Consider the following 20697-nt stretch of genomic DNA (forward strand, 5'->3'; position numbering starts at 1 on the left):
ATCCAAATCTACAAAATAAGAAGTCCTAGAAGTAAAGCCAAGAGAGAGGCAATTGTAGGAAATAGGCTGAAGGATTCTCAAGCACTTTTAAAGTTGAGAGCAGATGAACCATCCATCGATGTATCTCATGACCTGAGTGGGAAGGAAGCCCAAAAGGAAGGGAATATATGTGTACATATGACTGATTCATTTTGTTGTACAGTGGAAACATAACATTGTAAAGCAACTATCCTCCAATAAAAATTAATTTTAAAAAATTAAGTGAGCAGAAGTCAGTCATTCAAAGTCAATTAGAACTAGAAGTATCTTGTAACAATAAAACTTTGACTTCTTTAACATTCCTCTTCATTAGCTGATAAGGAAAATATTTAATATTATACAAGTATTATTATAATATTTGATAATACTGTTGTAAGCATTTTATTTAATAGTATGCTTTTTCACAAACCATATCAGGGTGATTATATGGCATTTTGTTTCTCAACTATCAGAAATAGCTTAATTTAACTTTAGTTTTCCAATGATGTTATTATATTAAAAATGACAAGAAACTATAAAACTGAATAAAGGTAAGTGAATTACTACTAATCAATCAAAAAAAAATCCTGCATTCTGTTCACTGCAGCTCTGGCTCCCTGGGAGCCTGTTGGAAATGCAGACTCTCTGGCCCCACATAGACTGACTGCTTTCAGAGCTGATCGTGTTTACTGCAATCCCCAGGTGATTCCTCTGCACCTTCAGGACTGAGAGGCCCTGATCTCGCTCACATGCTTATAGATGTCGGTGTTACAGTTGCATGAAACTTGCTTACTGAATAAAGAAAAATCTTTTCTTTTCTGTTGTTATTGGTGGCCTTCAAAGGCCAGGAAGGAGGGCGGAAGGGGAGCGAGAAGGGCCGCCTCCACTGACACAGCTATCATTTATAACTACTGCTGTGCTGTACTCAGCTCAGATAGAAAATTTACTGCTATTACACAAGTGTCACTTAATTCCACCAGGGTGGCTTTTGACGTTCTCCTAGCCAGACTTATTGCCTGGGTGGGACACATGGCCCCAGACAGACACACTGGATGGTGCACTCAAGATTGATACTTAGAGTTGCCTTAGCAGTTTTTGCCACAGAGCTGGAAATGCAAGTTTATCAGGTACAGGGAGAACTGTTCTGATTCCCAACACTCACTTAGCACTTAGGTAAAATCACCTTATGAAACAGAATTAGATTGTCCTGTGATAGGAAGAAACAAAATTAAAAACCTCTTCTTGCCTTAAAATATGTGAAGCAAAACTGAATTCAGGTGCTGAAGATAGAGCTCCTCTGATCACCATGAAGCATCCTTTTCCAAAAAATATTCCAAAAAACACCAGCCTAGTAGCTGCTCCGGGCAAAAAGGACCCCATAACTAAACAAGTGGTGGAAACCCTGTATGTTCCACTTCCTCTCTTGGAAGCTGAAGGTGTGTATTAACATAGTAAATGCTCCAAGAAGTCCTGCATTGTAGGAAAAGTTTCTGTCTAGCAGGATTTTTCCAAATAGATTGTTTTATAGGGTGTCTTTTTCATCCAGCTCGTGTTAATACTTTCTAGTATTAATGTTTTAAGAAAAAACATTGGATAAACACTCTAATAGATATTTTATACACAAAGGAAGATCTCAATTTGTTCCATAAATAGAACGTTTAAAGGAGAAAGGATGGTAGTTGTGAAGCACATCAAAAATATTGATGTGGCCTCTGAAGGATTTGGAAAATGGACCTCCATTCCCTGCCAGGACACTGCCATAGAGATAAAGAGAGTCCTTGGGTCCTGAGCATAAAAGAAGTAATATTTGTCTGCAGTAGAGTTGAAGATGGGAATAACTAATAACAAATCTTTCCCATTCCTTCAACCCCATATCCACTCCACCACCAAATCCTGCTATTCTTTCTCAATATTCCACCTCTTAGACGTCCACCGCCCCACCCTAGCTAAGTTACCTGAATTATTCCAATAATCTATTAATGGGTCTTCTGACTTCCACCTAACGTACTGACCACACTGCAGTGCGCTGTTGAGAACCTTCTGAGAGCTGCCCCAGGAAGACAATGGGAAGCTGACATATGTGTGGCCTGGCATTTCCCAGCTAACTCATCCTGATGGGTCTCCCACTCACTCTCACACTCAAGATCCTGGTGTCATCCGTATTCCCTCTACCTGGAATACTGCTGCCCATCTCAGTTTTGCCTATTCATCCTTCAGATCACTTTGCAAAAAATTATTTCCTCCAGGAAAACTTGCTTGATTTGACAGTCTAGGTCAGGGCTACTCAAAGGGCAGTCCACAGTCTAATGCCAGCCCACAAGTCATACACAAGGAAGATATGTGCAGAAATGGAGAAATCAGAATTCAAAACCTTTGGTATTTTGATATTACCATGGCATCTAACCACATGATGATTAATCTTTTTGAACCTGGTTAGTCACACACAGGAACCACAGCTATGCCAGCATCAGTTCATGACAGATTGGGGGGGAAATCTGGTCATTCATCACACTGAATTCTAGAAACACTGCTGTAGATCACATGCCATGTTACACACTCTTGCAGGCCCAGGCACCTTCCTTTCAAGTATTTATCACAACTGGTCATTTTACATATATGTTTATGATTTTCTTTTTCTCCCACAGACTTCTAGATTCATGAATGCAGGCTCAGGCTTGCTGCTTGAGACTGCATCCTCTGAGCCTAGCACACTACCTGACATATAATTGGTACTCAGGAAATGTGCCTAATTAGTTAGGGGAAAGAGTGAGCCTTGTGGATTTTAACTGTGTCCCTTCGACACCACTCTTAGTACTTACCGAGTCACCTATGGTTTATACATGAGGATGGGAGAATGGCAAGGGAAGGTCCTGAGAGGGAGATAAGAGAATAATTATTCTATTCCATGAACTCAACCAAACCCTCTCAGATTGTGTTTTAGTGGCATAATACATGTAAAATAATAAGTGGACAGAGTCATTTTAAAGAGGACAAAGGAAGGATTTGTCTTTGATAACTTTTCTCTAAACATTCTGTCACACCTCAAGGGTGTTGTGTCTGATGTTTATATTTGACTCTCATTAAGTAACATCAGAAAATATCACTGCCGTCCCAGCACTAGAGCTGGGTACATGCCAGCTCTCTGCAGGATCGTATTTCCGCACACAGCCCTCCCTCCATACCCTTGTTCCAGCTGATCTGATAAAAGGAGAGAAAGAGAGCTTGTGTGCCGGTGTGACTGTGACAGCTTGACTTCCGGCAGCCGCTGGACCTCAGAGAATAATTTCCTCCCTAGTGGGTTATCAGAATCAAAAACCTCTGATGAATCAGAATTTCAAAGGATGCAGATATCCAGTTTAAGAGGATTATTCTAAAACTGCTCTGAGGAGGACATTTGGACTTTTGGCTCCCTGATTCAAACAGGCATCAGAGGCAGCTGAGATCTTGAACTTTTCCCAGGAAAGAGAAGAAATTTTAGTACAGTGGAAAGAGCACTGGATGGCATCAGTCCTAGCCCCAGCACTGGGAAAGGTACCTCAGCTCCCTGGACGTTCACTCTTCTCATATGTTAAAAAAGAAGGTTTGATCCCATGACCTCTTCCACCTCTTCTAGCTCTGAAATTCTCCGGCTCCAACCTCTAAGTCCTCTTCTAGCTTTAAAATTGGTGGATGGAATGATTCAAATTCCTCTAGGCTACAAGCTTCAAGCATGTTAAGGAGCTCCCTCTCTGTTCACTAGCCTCGATTTCATACCGAATGAGGTGGTACTGAAAAGTTATATTTAGATAAAGAACTTGCCTTGTGCTACTCATTGTTTAAAATTTCCTCTGAAAAGCCTACAAGACAGCTTCATGCCCTGTATTGTGAAAACAAATTTGGTTACAAAATTCTGGGGCTCAGAGTCTAACTCTAGTTCTACAAAGGGAAAGTGTATATTCTAAGATTCTTCCCCAAAACAGCATGTCTGGAAAAAAGGCCCTAGGATCAAATAATTTCTGAAGTAAACTGCACTGGATACCCTCTTCCTGATGTATCACTCTGAAGAAGTATACATGCTAGAACTTGGCAAGTCCTACACTAAAGAAAACCAACTGAACTTCACCGTCCTGGCCTTTCTTAACATTTCACCACTTGAAGGCTTCTATTTTTCCTCTGAAATATTTGTTCACATTTACTAAACTAGGGCTCCACCGGACATATTTGGGAAATGCTGCTCTAAGCATCCCGGGCTTGGTAGATGCAGGAAGTTCCTGAAAAAGCAAATTCTCCAGTCCTACCCCAGACATCCTGAGTCAGTATCTCTGGAGGTAGAATGCAGAAATATTAGTTTTCACAGGCCCTCAAGGCAGTGGTGTACTGGAGCTGTTGAGTACCAACTTCCAAGAACTGAATGTTAAAATTCCAGGAATCTGAGAAATTTCTGAGCCTATCAACTTCACATAAGTAGACTGAAATTTGCCTTGGTGGAAGTATTTACACCATGAAAATCAGCAAATGCAACAATTCAGGAGTTTTTGTTTTCCCCAGATTGCTGGTTATTAAAATTTATCTGCAAATCATGGTCTCCAGATGATCCTTATATACAGTACAGTTTGAGACTCACTGATACAGCAAGGAATTATATTATGTGTCAAAACGATGCCAAAATTTCAATCATTTGTTTTTAACCATGGTTTTAGATATTCTAAGAAAATAGCATACAGGAGAAAGTCTTACATTTTCTTAAAATAAGAAAAAATTATCAAGGAAGTAAAAATAATCAGGTAAGCAGAATCTCATTAGGAAGACGAAATTTTTGCTTTTATAGACTTCGTGAATGCAGACGTGTGAAGGCCTTGCTGACAGATATAGCTTTTGATGGATCTTCTTTAGTAATCTGAAAAAAAAATCTAGAGATATAAAAATGTTCTCAGACTATATTGACTGTCATTTTTCCTTCTTAATTTTCTAAACTCCTCTTCACCACTACATTTCAGACTGAAAAGAAGCACATCTCATATGTGCTGAGATTCTCCTTGGACTCTTATGTCCCTGGGGTGTCTTTAGAAGGGGTGATATGGTACATTATTTCTTTCTTAAAGGGACTTCTCTGACAGATCCAATTACAGTTCTGATTTCATGTCTGATAGCAAACAGAGTCCAGGGTGATCTTTTCTTTATTTCTCTGGTTCAAGCAAAGTGCAAAATCCGAACACTGAACAGAAAGAAGACTGTGGAGACCAAAAAGTTTGAGTTTCTACTTAACATTTGCCTTATTATCCCCTCTAAAGGTAGACAACCTCAAGGTGCCTGCTGGTTTAAATAGGGTTTTGTCTGAATGGCTTATCTGGCATAAACACACTGCACTGGGTGTCATGTCCCAGGTCCCTACAACCTGACCCACAAGCAAAAAGGATTTAATTGTTACAAATCCTGCAGTTCATTCTGACAGCCAAACGCAACGACACTGCCTGTGTCTCCTGTAAAATACCAAGTGGTATATGCTTAAAGACAGAAGACTCTCTTCTCTCTCATCAAGTCTAAGACTTCCTGACAGCATTGAAATATACCTGGGGCAAAACAACGATGAGGAAGGAGAGATGAGGAGATGTTATGTTTATTGAACATTTATCACTTGCCATGCTCAGCCCAGGCATTGTGTGAATTATCTAAAACAACCTTTACAGCAAACGAAACAGCTTTTGCTGTCCAAAACCCTTTTAAACTAAGGGTCACAAATCCAATGCCTTTGGAGTCAGACAGATAAGCTAAATAATTGAAGTGAGCAAGGCGAAACAGTAGAAACACAACGAAAACTGGTAACTCCTCAGTGGTGGGGAGACAGAAGGGAGTGGCAGAGACCTTGACAAAACATCTGCTTTTTGTGGCTAATAACTTTAAATCTTTCAGTACTAGCCAAGTTTTTCAGTTTAAAAAAATACAAAATAAAAATTCTGTGGCTCAAACAATACACATATATGGGTCAGATCTAGCCACTGGCCACCATCTGCCTCAGACACAGTCCTCCCAATTGCCTACTGCTTCCCAGAGGCCTAGCATAACAGCTGCAGGATGGGCTGGTTCTAGGCGTGCTGCCCAATCCCACAGATTACAGTCTATGCTGTAGCCTTGCATTTTTATGTATTTCTGGTTTGAAGCAGTGCTTGAGCCTCTGGACCCTTCCATTTAGGGGTCTCTCTTCCTTTCCCTCTTCCCTTTGCCCTCTCAAACAATGTTTTCTCACTCAGTTCCCACCTCAGCTCACTCTCTGGACTATTATCATCCTGCGGTCAAGTGGAAAGCTCTGAACCACACCCCTGGGGGCATGCGCACTCCTGCATTCCTCTCCAGGAGACCAGGCCATACACATTGGTGACACCAGTAATCAAGTCCCCTCCCCCTACCCAGACTGCTGACCATCACACCCCCTCTATACCATACTACAGATAGAGGCTGTTGACACACTGTAAGTGTACAGAATTTATAAAGGAAATACTTAAAACCAGTTTGTGACACTTGGATGTTCAGTCAGATAAAAGATATGCAAAGGTGATGGATTTAGGAAGAGATTTTCCTGTAGAGAGTTATTGCCACACCATGAGTCCCTACCCTCTCCACTACCCTTCAGGCTCCACTCTGAGAAGAGAAGTCTGTAAATGGATCACTGGTTCTTCTACCGTGCAAGGCAATGGGTGCACAAAGGTTTCCCTTAGTCAGATGTGAACCACAGGAGAAAGCCAGCATGGGGTCAAAGGACATCCCAGAAGGCTGGAAGGAACCTAGCAACAAGAAGCCAAAGGGAAAAGTTGTGTGCTTACTGGTTCCAGAAGGAGTTGAAAATGGCCACCCAAACTCTAGACAAGGCAGCCAGCAAAGTTTTCCTAGAGAAAGCCAGATAGTAAATCTTTTAGCCTTTTAGATCTGCGTGGCAACTACTCAACTCTTTGTATCATGGAAGTAGCCATAAACAAGATGAGTATGACTGTGTGCCATCAAAACTTTATTAACAAAACCAGATAGCATGCTAGACATAGCCACACAAGGCCAACTTTAATAGCGGTACCCCAGACACATCAGCCACCAGCCTGGACAGAGGAGGAGAGCAGAGCAGAGCTCAGCTATGGAAAAGCTCATGAAGAGGCCTTCCCTGGCAGTCCAGTGGGATGCCACATACCTCGAGGCCAGAAAACTAAGACATAAAACAAACAGTATTGTAACAAATTCAATAAAGACTTTAAAAATGGTCCACATCAACCAGCACAACATTGTAAAGCAATTATCCTCCAACTAAAAGTTAAAAATTAAAAAAAAAAATCAACTAAGACCCTGAAGGCACCACAATAGACACCCTTCTCCACCAACACAAGGATTGTGACCTTTTTATTTGCAATGGTACTTTCCCTCAAGGGAATTACAAACTTTAAATTACCCTGGAGGGAATTGGATCCTCACAAGTAAGAAAGCAAAATAAAGCTCCTCAACCCTTAAAACACACACACACACACACACACACACACACACACACACACACACACACATAAAAATAAAAATTAAAAAAAACCTTAAAAAAAAAGCTCATGAAGATCGAGTCAACGTTAACACCCTGCCAAGCCTGCTACATGACCACCAATTCACTTGAGAACCTTTCTCACCACCTGCCCCTCTTCCCTGTACTCCTGTCCTGGAGAAGTTAGAAACTAGCCAGCTGTAACCAAGCAGAGCATTACGGTACCTTCTCAGGACAGATTTCTCCCCTGTATCCTCTGCTTTAGCTCCTCTCTGAAGTACCTAGATAATAATATCTGAAGGACATTTTCTGAGTTGTTTTATAGAAGCTAAAACCCCTACCAAATGGAATAAATTAACTGCTTAATGATCAAGAGCACATAACACTGGCCTGTTACCTTGCCATCAACCAATCAGAATTGTGCACAAGGTGACCAGGTACCCTGGGACCCTCCCTCACCTGGCCTTTAAAAATGAATTGCTGAACCCCATCAGGGAGTTTGGGCTTTTTGAGCACTGTCTCAGACTCCTTTTATAGCACCTTAACAATAAATGTTCAACAAGAAATACTTCACCACAACCCACTATCAGTAGATTGGCTTAGTACTGCCCTCAGGCCAGCAGACCCAAATTTGGCACCTTAACAATAAATGTTCAACAAGAAATACTTCACCACAACCCATTATCAGTAGATTGGCTTAGTACTGCCCTCTGGCCAGCAAACCCAAATTTGGTTCGTAACACAGCCAGCTGGGAAGGGAGAGAAAAGCCAAAGGAAGAAAAATAGAGAAGCAGCAGCAACCAGCTTTCCTCCCAGCAAGCTTCCAGCCTGTGGAAGACAGAGCTGAGAGAGGACAAGGTATTTGACACTAAATCCAATTTGGGTTGAACACACTTAATTTCTGAATTGAGACTGTGTTTCCAACTTAAAATGACCATAGATGGACCTGTTTATTACTTAAGAGTCAATAGAAAGATAGTGGGGGGGGGGGGGGGGGGAGGGAAAAATGAGATTGATTAAAATCAGTTTCCAAAATACTGGTGACCTACAAAATCAGAGTCCAGCATTTTCCTTTCTCTGCTAAGCCCCCAGCTCTAATGGAAAAACAAATGGTGAAGTCATCCATCTCAATCTGTGCACAACTTGTGACAGAAGCAGCTCATCAGGAAGGCAGCTCAATAGTGGTAATGTTTTTGACTCCTTGTCACATCCAGTTTCTTCAACTGTCCATAATAGATATTTGGTTATGGAAGATAATTGGGGATTCTTTTGTCCTTTGATAAATATTATGACAGTATCTGTCTTTCTTCAGGCAAGGTGCATACGTCCACTCAGATGCATTTAATTCTCCAACAGGGGCATGATTCTCAGGGTTCTGCCTTTCTAAGTGTTGGGAAGAAATGGGAACATATGGGAAGAAATGAGGGGTGAGGGCTGGCACCCCTGGAAAGCCTGTCACTTGCAATTCAGAGCAAATGCCTAATTATAGAAGGTGCTGATCAGTTCATTACTGGCTTTTAAACCACCCCCCTAAGGGTAGTGGTTTAGTTGCTAAGTCGTGTCCCACTCTTGCGACCCCATGGACTGTAGCCTGCCAGGCTCCTCTGTCCATGGGATTCTCCACGCAAGAATACTGGAATGGGCTGCCATTTCCTTCTCCAGGGGATCTTCATGACCCAGGATCAAAGCTGGGTCTCCTGCACTGCAGGCAGATTCTTTTCTGTCTGAGCTACCAGGGAAGCCCAATGAATACCGCCCCCCTAGTGAAAGCCGACTTAATCAGCAATTTCACCACGCTGAATGGGGCCCGTGGGGCATTTGCAGGAATCACCTGGGAGCACTTGAGTTGAAAGCTTTATTTGTTCTAAGACTAGCACAGCCAGCAGTAGGAGACTCTATCTGGTTTTCCTTAAAGATGTAAAGTATTACATGTTTTATTTTTCATTTTCTAAGCTAAAAAGGTTTTTAAAAGAAATAGCATCATCTTCTAATGATCTTAGTCACCCTGTGCTGAGAATACTATAGAATAAAGATTATCTAACTCACACTTTAGGCTTCCCTGATAGCTCAGTTGGTAAAGAATCCTCCGGCAATGCAGGAGACCCCGATTCAATTCATGGGTCGGGAAGATCCCCTGGAGAAATGAAAGGCTACCCACTCTGATATTCTGGCCTAGAGAATTCCATGGACTGTATAGCTATTGAGCTGCCTTCCTAATGAGCTGCTTCATTCCATAGCATAGTCGATGGGGTCACAAAGAGCTGGACACGACTGGGTGACTTTCACTTTCAACTCACTTCATCTACATTTTCCAAAATGTGTAACTTCCCTAATTTCATTGTCTTTCACAACCGTCACACAGACATGCTATTGCTTGATAATGATGTCGTCCTATTTAATTATGGCATTTGCTAGTTTTTGGCTAATCACTAATTGCTTTATGCTTGGTTCAGTTCAGTTCAGTTGCTCAGTCGTGTACAACTCTTTGTGACCCCATGAATCACAGCACACCAGGCCTCCCTGTCCATCACCAAGTCTCGGAGTTTACCCAAACTCATGTCCATTGAGTCAGTGATGCCATCCAACCATCTCATCCTCTGTCATCCCCTTCTCCTCCTGCCCTCAATCTTTCCCAGCATCAGGGTCTTTTCAAATCAGTCAGCTCTTCACATCAGGTGGCCAAAGTATTGGAGTTTCAGCTTCAACATCAATCCTTCCAGTGAACACTCAGGACTGATCTCCTTTAGGATGGACTAGGTTGGATCTCCTTGCAGTCCAAGGGACCCTCAAGACTCTTCTCCAACACCACAGTTCAAAAGCACCAATTCTTCAGCGCTCAGCTTTCTTTACAGTCCATCTCTCACATCCATACCTGACTACTGGAAAGTAGTATGCTTGGTTACAATGGAGTTTTCCTTCTTATCCTATCTGCTGCTACCAGGGAGAATGGATATGTGTCTATCACCTAATTCATACAGTTCTTAGTGTAGTGTAATGCATATCATATTTACTTAGCTAATTTTTTTTCTTTTAAAATTCCGCTACATCCACTCTACAATGGTGACCAGAAGAAAAAGAGAGGAGGTCGATGATTATGCGAGTCTTGGTTGACTGCCAACTCCAGTAATCATTTCATATTCGAGAATTTTTTGCAATACCAATTTTTCATCTTAAGTAGTGAAATTAAGATCTACACCTCCTCTTTTTTTCTTTTTTCAGTAACTCATTGTCATTAAGAATAAAAAACTCTCCTAATCAAGGTTGGATTTTGTCTTCAAAAGGGTAGATTATGTAGAAGACTCTCAGAGTACAATTTTCAAATTTAGACTGTAAATACCATTTTTAATGAAAGAAAAATTAGGTACATGTTCAGCCTCTGAATTCAACATTTCTTTTCTCACTTTCATTCAAGAAACACTCATGTAGAGCCCATCATGTCTGAGAAAATGTCCTAGGCACGAGGATGTAGCAGTGGAAGTGAAAAGGCTAAAACTATTATCAAAGCAGATGAAAGTTATGCAGAGATGTAAAGTAGGATGATATAAGGAAATGACTCAATAATAAATTTAGATTGAGTGTCCAAGAAAGGCCTCTCTGAGAAGGTGAATTACGGTCGATCTGGATGATGAGGAAATAACCATGCAAAGATCAAGTAAGAACCAAAACACTCTGGATGGAGAGAAGTGTAAACGCAAAGGACCTAGCGTGGGAATAAATTTCAGGGAGCAGAAAGAAGCTCAGTGTGGCTGAAGCTTAGTGGGTGGTGTGAGATGCTACAAGATGAGCACAGAGGACGAAGCAAGGGTCATAGGATGAGGGCTTCTCAAGAAGGGATAAGAATTTTGGATCTTATTCTGTTTTATAGGAAATCAGACAAAGGGGGGCATATTTAAGTCACAAGAATAATGTAATCATAATCTGATCTGTATTTTTAATATTATATTCTGGCTGCTATAGGAAGAGTGGATTGTAAGAAGACAAGAATAGAAAATAAATACAGCAACTGTGATGCTCCTCCAGGCAAGAGACGTTGGTGTCGGAGTAGGATGGTAGAAAAGACGGAAAAAAGTAGAATAATTCCAGATAGACTTTGAGGTTGAGTTCATAGGCCTTTGCTGCAGGGCTGATGTAGGAGTAAGGGAATGGAAGGAATAGGAATAATGCTTAGATTTTTGTTTTGAGCAACCAGGTGGTACCACTTATGAACTGGATCTGTAGGAGAGGACCAGAGTGGGCAGGTCAGCAAAAAATGAAAGTTATTTTAGTCATGTTAGGCTTGAGATATCATTTGGCAACCCAAACAGAGACAAGATAGGCAGACAGAGTTGGAGAAGTTCAGGATGGTTATAAATATTTGAGAATTACCTATAGAAAATGGTGCTTGGAGCCATGGGATAGATGAAGCCACCAAGGGAGAGAAGGACAGAAGAAGAGTGAAGAAAATATCCAAGATGAAAGGCCCTGGCATAGCCCACTATTTAGAATAACAAGAAGAAAGAAGATTCATTTTAGAAGCCTGCAAAGAAGCAGCTGGCAACGTAGGAGAAACACCAAGCAAGTGTAGTGCCACCAAAGTCTCAAGAAAGTGTTCTAGGAAGAAAAAAATACCCAACTGTACCTAATGCTGAGGAGATGCCAAAGAAAGTAAGGGAAGAGGTGTATCCCTTATAATCTGCAGCACGGACACCGCTGGTGAGCAATTCAAGAACAGTTTCAAGGATTTGTGGTGGTCATTGGCTAAGATTTCACATGCCTAATACAGGGACACGGGTTTGATTCCTGGTCAGGGAACTAAGATCCCACATGCTGCAGAGCAAATAAGCCCGTGTGCTCTAGAGCTGCTGTGCCACAGTGAAGATGAATCCTAAATAAATATATATTTTTTGAGCTTTTTTTTTTTAATTTTTTTACTTTACAATACTGTATTGGTTTTGCCATACATTGACATGAATCCACCACGGGTGTACATGAGTTCCCAATCCTGAACCCCTCTCCCACCACCCTCCCCATATCATCTCTCTGGGTCATCCCAGTGCACCAGCCCCAAGCATCCTGTATCCTGTATTGAACCTAGACTGGCAATTCGTTTCTTACATGATAGTATAAAAAAAATTTTAAAGAACAGTTTCAAAGGAGAGGTGCTGTCAGAAGCTCAATCAAAAGAAGTCCATAACTATAGGACAGTCACTTAGGACATCTCACTGAGACAAGTTGAAAAGAAATAGGAAAGTCTCTAGAGGGCCATTTTCCCCCTCAATAAATATTTATTGGCCAAGTGCTAAGCGCAAGGCACTGTGCTAAGTATTTTTGAGGCATAGAAAAATAAGTATTTTATAATACATGCTTTAAAAATCTCATAATATGTGGTAGAACACCAGGAGAGTTATAATAGTCATCTGTATCTGTTATTATTGCCATAATAATGCTGCATAGCAAACTGCCCCCAAACTCAAACACAATAAGCTTTGATTATTGTTCATCAACCAGCTGGGAGGTTCTTCTGATCAGGGTCAGGCTCAGCTAAGCTGGGCTGAGCTTGCTCACATGTCCAAGTTTAAGGCTGTTCTAACGCTGAGACCTTTGTGAGCATAGGGGCTGTATATCCATGAGGCCAGCCCTGTCCTTCAAAAAAGATCATCTGCCAAAGAGGAGGACGCCAACATATAAAGAGGAACAGAGTTATTTATTAAAGAGACTGGTGGCTCAGATGGTAAAGAATCTGCCTGCAATGCAGGAGACCTGGGTTCAATCTCTGGGTCGGGAAGATCTCCTGGAGAAGGGAATAGTTACCCACTCCAGTATTCTGGCCTGGAGAATTCCATGGGCAGAGGAGCCTGGTGGGTTACGGTCCATGGGGTTACAAAGAGTCAGACACGACTGAGCTACTAACACACAACAATCCCATTGAACCTAAATCCAGGACTATTTGAGGTCTTCCATCCTAGATTTCCTTTGAAAACCCCAAACTCCCCTCTGAATTGAATATAGTCTGAATTGAACTCTGTCACCTGCAATCCAAAAAGTTCTGACTAGTACATCCAAGTTGGAATTTGGGTGCCTAAAAAAAAATAATCCACTGACGATTATTTATTCAAAGAGATATGTTTAAAGGCAGATTTTAGGAAGATTGATTCTCACAGGCTGGTTGGAAGAGATAAGAGCCTGCTGAAAGAAAGTGTAGCTTTCAAAAATTTCAGAATTTCGTTTCTGGGGATAAAAAGGAGAATCCCATTTCCTGTTGCCCAGCTGGTACTTGGTTGGTGCCCAGAGGTGCAGCCCTGCTGGGCATTAAATGTCAGCATCCATTCTGATAAGTGACAGGCACATTTTCTGACTGTTAAGCACCTTGATGATCACACCCTACCCACACTTAGGCTTCAGTATATCTTCAACTAAGTGAAATTGCTTGGAAAAATTTTAGAATTTGGGGTTTCCCAGGTGGTGCAGTGGAGAAGGCGATGGCACCCCACTCCAGTACTCTTGCCTGGAAAATCCCATGGACGGAGGAGCCTGGTGGGCTGCAGTCCATGGGGTCGCTAGGAGTCGGACACTACTGAGCGACTTCCCTTTCACTTTTCACTTTCATGCATTGGAGAAGGAAATGGCAACCCACTCCAGTGTTCTTGCCTGGAGAATCCCAGGGACGGGGGAGCCTGGTGGGCTGCCATCTATGGGGTCACACAGAGTCAGACACGACTGAAGTGACTTAGCAGCAGCAGCAGCAGGTGGTGCAGTGGTAAAGAATTCACCTGCCAATACAGGAGACACCGGTATGATCCCTGGGTCAGAAAGATCCCCTGGAGAAGGGAATGGCAGCCTGTTCCATTATTCCTGTTCCAAGTATTCTTGCCTGGAAAGTTCCATGGACAGAGGAGCCTTGTGGACTTTAGTCCACAGGGTAGCAAGGAGTCGGACACAACTGAGCAGAGCACACACGCATTTTGGAATATTGCTTTCTCTCTGCCTGTGATGCATGACCTCAATTATTTCCACTTTGGATATCAAGATGCACAGAAATAAATTTGCCTGAGGCCTGGATGAACTGGCTCCCCATGAGAGGGACTGACTTCACTCCTTCTCTGACCTAGTCATGCTGAAATAATCAGAGCAGAGCCCGGCAGAATGCAAATAGCAATAACATCCAGACCATCAAAGACACCGATAGGAAGCTGACATCTGGCCACAAGACAGCAGAAGCCAACAGGCAAGGAGAGAGTCAGGGTGATGCCACAGAGAAAATGAAGATATGATAAACCATTAAGAATCATGTTGGCAATGCACAAACTATTGCTGAGTTGACTTGTATTACCAACAAAATCCAGGAGGTCAGGGCCTGTGGAATATCCAGGCCAGAAAGATGATGTGTCTCCCCACCTCCTGCCTCTAACACCTCCCCTACCCACTGGCTGCTGCTCATAACTCCACCATCCAAACACTTTCAGGGAGAATGGGTACATGTATATGTACGGCTTAGCGCCTTCGCTGTTCACCTGAAACTATCACAATGTTAATTGTAACTAGCCAGTTAATTGTAACTATACAATTGGCTATACCCCAATACAAAATGAAAAGTTTAAAAAATTAAAAAAAAATAATTCTACCATCCAAATGCTATTCTTTTCTGTAAGGAAATAATCAAGCAGTGGAATCTTTGCTCATAATAGCAATAATTTTAAAACAACCTCCATGTCCAAACTTAGCCGGCTTCCTGTGACTGCCTGGATAAATTATGATGTGATCATACAGTGAGATACTGTAATTCCATTTAGTCAAAGCTGTGTCGCTGTTATCCCTACATACAAGGGAATCTTAGCAGTTTCAGTTGAGGCTATTGTCATCTTGAACAAAATCAGAACTCTTTTTATCAAAAAGAAGTGAGAATAGATGTTCCTAAGCAGCTTGTAGCATCTACCATGCCACTTATATATCCTGTAATATGTGATTGTTTAAGTAATGAATGGTGCAGTCACAGGATGGAATACTCTCTGCAGTGGTCCGTAGCTATGAGAAGAATAAAGTAGGAAGTTCTATGGTAAATGTCCTAGATGTTTTTTTAATTGCATTCTGGTTTTTAAAAATATTTATTCATTTATTTATTTGGCTGTCTCAGGTCCTACTTGGGTTAGCGTTAGCACAGGACCTGTGCTGTGGGGCATGCAGGGTCTTCGGTGGCTCACAGGCTCTAGAGTTCATGAGCTCAGCAGTGGCGGCCTGTGGGCTTAGCTGGTCCGCAGCATGTGGGATCTTAGCTCCCTCACCAGGGTTTGAACCTGTGTCCTCTGCATTGGAAGGCAGATTCTTATGCACTGAACCACCAGGAAAGTCCCTGTCCTAGACATTTTAAATGAAAAAAGCAAGCTCAAGAAATGCAAATGATATGATGCACGTGTATATCTCTTTAAAGTACAAATAAAATTCATGGAAGGTTTTATTGAGGTGGGAGGGGGGTTCATGTTTGGGAATGCATGTAAGAATTAAAGAAAAAAAAACAACTAGATATGGCAAAAAAATAAATAAATAAATAAATCACATACACACAAACCAAAAAGATATATATATATCAGTAATTATTTTTGGAAGATGAGACTGAGAAGGAGTGCAATATTTACTTTTCACTTCAACCCATACTATATTTTTGTAAATGGAACCAGAGAAGTTGGTATGAAAATATTCAGGAGTCCTACTCTGATAATTTGCTTTCAGATAGGTCTAAACATAACAACACTGAGGACATATCTGCCTGGTTCCTGCCCTCTGAGATCCTCGGCAAAAGGTCTATTAGCTAGGTTTTCTCTTCAGCAAAGAAGGCTCATTGAAAGAAAGAAGCATATACCCACCCAAGATTCTGTCTCAGACAGAAGTCTACCCCAAGGCTTTGGAGGGCAACATCAGTTCCTCTCCATGTTATTTTCTTATTTAAGGTAAAGGATATACTCCCAACTGTTTCTTCTTCTGGCTGTGTGCTGTGGCTTGCAGGATTTTAGTTCCCCAGTTCAGTCCAGTTCAGTTGCTCAGTCGTGTCAGTTGCTCAGTTGCTCTTTGTGACCCCATGAATCGCAGCACGCCAGGCCTCCCTGTCCATCACCATCTCCCGGAGTTCACTCAGACTCATGTCCATCGAGTCCGTGATGCCATCCAGCCATCTCATCCTCTGTCGTCCCCTTCTCCTCCTGTCCCCAATCCCTCCCAGCATCAGAGTCTTTTCCAATGAGTCAACTCTTCACATGAGGTGGCCAAAGTACTGGAGTTTCAGCTTTAGCATCATTCCTTCCAAAGAAATCCAGGACTGATCTCCTTCAGAATGGACTGTTTGGATCTCCTTGCAGTCCAAGGGACTCTTAAGAGTCTTCTCCAACACCACAGTGCAAAAGCATCAATTCTTCGGTGCTCAGCCTTCTTCACAGTCCAACTCTCACATCCATACATGACTACTGGAAAAACCATAGGCTTGACTATACGGAACTTTATCGGCAAAGTAATGTCTCTGCTTTTGAATATGCTGTCTAGGTTGCTCATAACTTTTCTTCCAAGGAGTAAGCGTCTTTTAATGTCATGGCTGCAGTCACCATCTGCAGTGATTTTGGAGCCCCCAAAAATAAAGTCTGACACTGTTTCCACTGTTTCCCCATCTATTTCCCATGAAGTGATGGGACCAGATGCCATGATCTTCATTTTCTGAATGTTGAGCTTTAAGCCAACTTTTTCACTCTCCTCTTTCACTTTCATCAAGAGGCTTTTTAGTTCCTCTTCACTTTCTGCCATAAGGGTGGTGTCATCTGCATATCTGAGGTTATTGAATCTTGATTCCAGTTTGTGCTTCTTCCAGTCCAGCGTTTCTCATGATGTACTCTGCATATAAGTTAAATAAGCAGGGTGACAATATACAGCCTTGACGTACTCCTTTTCCTATTTGGAACCAGTCTGTTGTTCCATGTCCAGTTCTAATTGTTGCTTCCTGACCTGCATACAGGTTTCTCAAGAGGCAGGTCAGGTGGTCTGGTATTCCTATCTCTTGAAGAATTTTCCACAGTTTATTGTGATCCACACAGTCAAAGGCTTTGGCATAGTCAATAAAGCAGAAATAGATGTTTTTCTGGAACTCTCTTGCTTTTTCCGTGATCCAGCGGATGTTGGCAATTTGATCTCTGGTTCCTCTGCCTTTTTTAAAACCAGCTTGAACATCTGGAAGTTCATGGTTTACGTATTGCTGAAGCCTGGCTTGGAGAATTTTGAGCATTTGTTTACTAGTGTGTGAGATGAGTGCAATTGTGCGCTAGTTTGAGCATTCTTTGGCATTGCCTTTCTTTGGGATTGGAATGAAAACTGACCTTTTCCAGTCCTGTGGCCACTGCTGAGTTTTCCAAATTTGCTGGCATATTGAGTGAAGCACTTTCACAGCATCATTTTTCAGGATTTGAAATAGCTCAACTGGAATTCCATCACCTCCACTAGCTTTGTTTGTAGTGATGCTTCCTAAGGCCCACTTGACTTCACATTCCAGGATGTCTGGCTCTAGGTGAGTGATCACACCATCGTGATTATCTTGGTCATCAAGATCTTTTTTGTACAGTTCTTCTGTGTATTCTTGCAACCTCTTCTTAATATCTTCTGCTTCTGTTAGGTCCATACCATTTCTGTCCTTTATCGAGCCCATCTTTGCATGAAATGTTCCCTTGGTGTCTCTAATTTTCTTGAAGAGATCTCTAGTCTTTCCCACTCTGTTGTTTTCCTCTATTTCTTTGCATTGATCACTGAGGAAGGCTTTCTTATCTCTCTTTGCTATTCTTTGGAACTCTGCATTCAGATGTTTGTATCTTTCCTTTTCTCCTTTGCTTTTTGCTTCTCTTCTTTTCACAGCTATTTGTAAAACCTCCTCAGACAGCCATTTTGCTTTTTTGCATTTCTTTTCCATGCCTACTTGTACTTAATAATGACATCTTGAAGTCAGAGAAGTTCCATGGCCCTCAGTAGAGACAAAAGTCATTCTTTTCCCAACTCTAATAGTCCAGAGGAAAGAGTTATTAGAAAAGAGCCAAACTCTTTTCTAATACTGATCAGTATGCATAGATACACAGTGTATGTAGATCTTTGGACATAAAGGAAGTTGTCATGTGTCCTCTGAATTATTAGAGAAGGGGGGAAAAATCAACTACTTTCTTTATTGAGCTTCTCTGGCGGCTCAGATGGTAAAGCATCTGCCCACAATGCAGGAGACCTGGGGTTCAGTTCCTGGGTTGGGAAGATCCCCTGGAGAAGGAAATGGCAACCCACTCCAGCATTCTTGCCTGGAGAATCCCATGGACAGAGGAGCCTGGTAGGCTACAGTCCATGGGGTCACAAAGAGTCAGACACAACTAAGTGACTTCACTTTCCTTATTAACATGGAAAAAAATGTTCCATACATGATCTGGGACAAAATTGTTTTGTAAGATTATTTACAAGCTGCTTCTGGGAAAAAACTATCATTCCTGAATAAAAATGCTTAAGCAATTTTCTGATACACTTTAATTAGCCTAAGGCCTCTTCTCAGAATTTGGTACCCACACTCTCAGCTGCCTGTTTGTCAGGAATCAAATGATATTCAACCAGCTATTGCTTTTTATTCTATCCAGTCAAACCAAGATCATCTAGCCAGACTCTTTTCTTCGAAGATATTCTTCCAAAAACAAGTCTTTGAATTGGCCAATAGAATCTCTTTGCTTGCAGGAAGTGTGAAATAAAATTTTTACATCAACTCATAACAAAATTGTATGAAAAAATTTAAAGTCATGTTGTTGGGCCTCAATAAGGACCTTTTTTTTAAAAAAATTGTTATTGGAGTATAACTGCTTCATGATGTTGCGTTAGTTTCTGCTATACAACAAAGTGAATCAGCTATATGTATGCATATATCCCCTCCCTCTTGAGCCTCTCTCCCACCCGCTGCTCCCCTCATTCCACCCCTCTAGGTCAGCACGGAGCACTGAGCTGAGCTCCCTATGCTATGCAGCAGCTTCCCACTGGCTATTTTACACATGGTAGTCTATGTATGTCAATGCCACTCTCCCAATTTTTCCCACCCTCCCCTTTTCCCCCTGGTGTGAACATGTCTGTTCTCTACCCATAAGGACCATTTTTCTGATCATGTTGAAGTTTCCTTTAGACCACCAGCTATAACTTTACTTTAGACAAGTTTTTGTTGCTTTGTTCAAAAAGATGCAATTCAATTTTGATATAACAGATTAGGATATCTGTTGGGGATTTTTCTTGAGCTATTCAAAGTCTTGTTGCTATATTATTTCAAAGGCTTAGAATTATGCCTAAAAATTTTGCCTCTCTTCTGTTCTCTCACCTTTAATCTTGTTCATTGAAAAAATGGTTTGGCATCTGATATAACTTATTTGCTTCTCCTGGAAAAATTCCTTCTTTTTTCCTCCTTTCTTCCTGGTGTTACTAAGAGCCTAACTGCTAGGGATACTTCAAAAGAACATCATTATCATTTTTTCAATTAACATAGGCATGTGTTCATTCATTAACTCAAATCTTTGCTAGTAGCCACTATGTGCAAAGTACTCTTTACACTTTCTGTCCTTCAGAAAATGATAGAAAAAAACAGTTCATAACGCAACAGTTGGGCCACTTCACGTTTCAGAATTACATTCACTTACATACCAGCTGTATTTAAGGGACTAGATCTGATAGACAGAGTGCCTGATGAACTATGGACAGAGGTTAACAACATTGTACAGGAGACAGAGATCAAGACCATCCCCAAGAAAAAGAAATGCAAAAAGCAAAATGGCTGTCTAAGGAAGCCTTACAAATAGCTATGAAAAGAAGAGAAGCAAAAAGTACAGGAAAAAAGGAAAGATATACCCATTTGAATGCAGAATTCCAAAGAATAGCAAGGATCTCTTCAAGAAAATTAGAGATACCATCATGCAAAGATGGGCTCAATAAAGGACAGAAATGGTATGGACCTAACAGAAGCAGAAGATATTAAGAAGAGGTGGCAAGAATACACAGAAGAACTGCACAAAAAATATCTTCACGACCCAGATAATCACGATGGTGTGATCACTCACCTAGAGCCAGACATCCTGAAATGTGAAGTCAAGTGGGCCTTAGGAAGTATCACTACAAACAAAGCTAGAGCAGGTGATGAAATTCCAGTTGAGCTATTTTAAATCCTGAAAGATGATGCTGTGAAAGTG

This window comes from Capra hircus, chromosome 5, assembly GCF_001704415.2.
Source record: "Capra hircus breed San Clemente chromosome 5, ASM170441v1, whole genome shotgun sequence".
Classification (NCBI taxonomy): Eukaryota; Metazoa; Chordata; class Mammalia; order Artiodactyla; family Bovidae; genus Capra; species Capra hircus.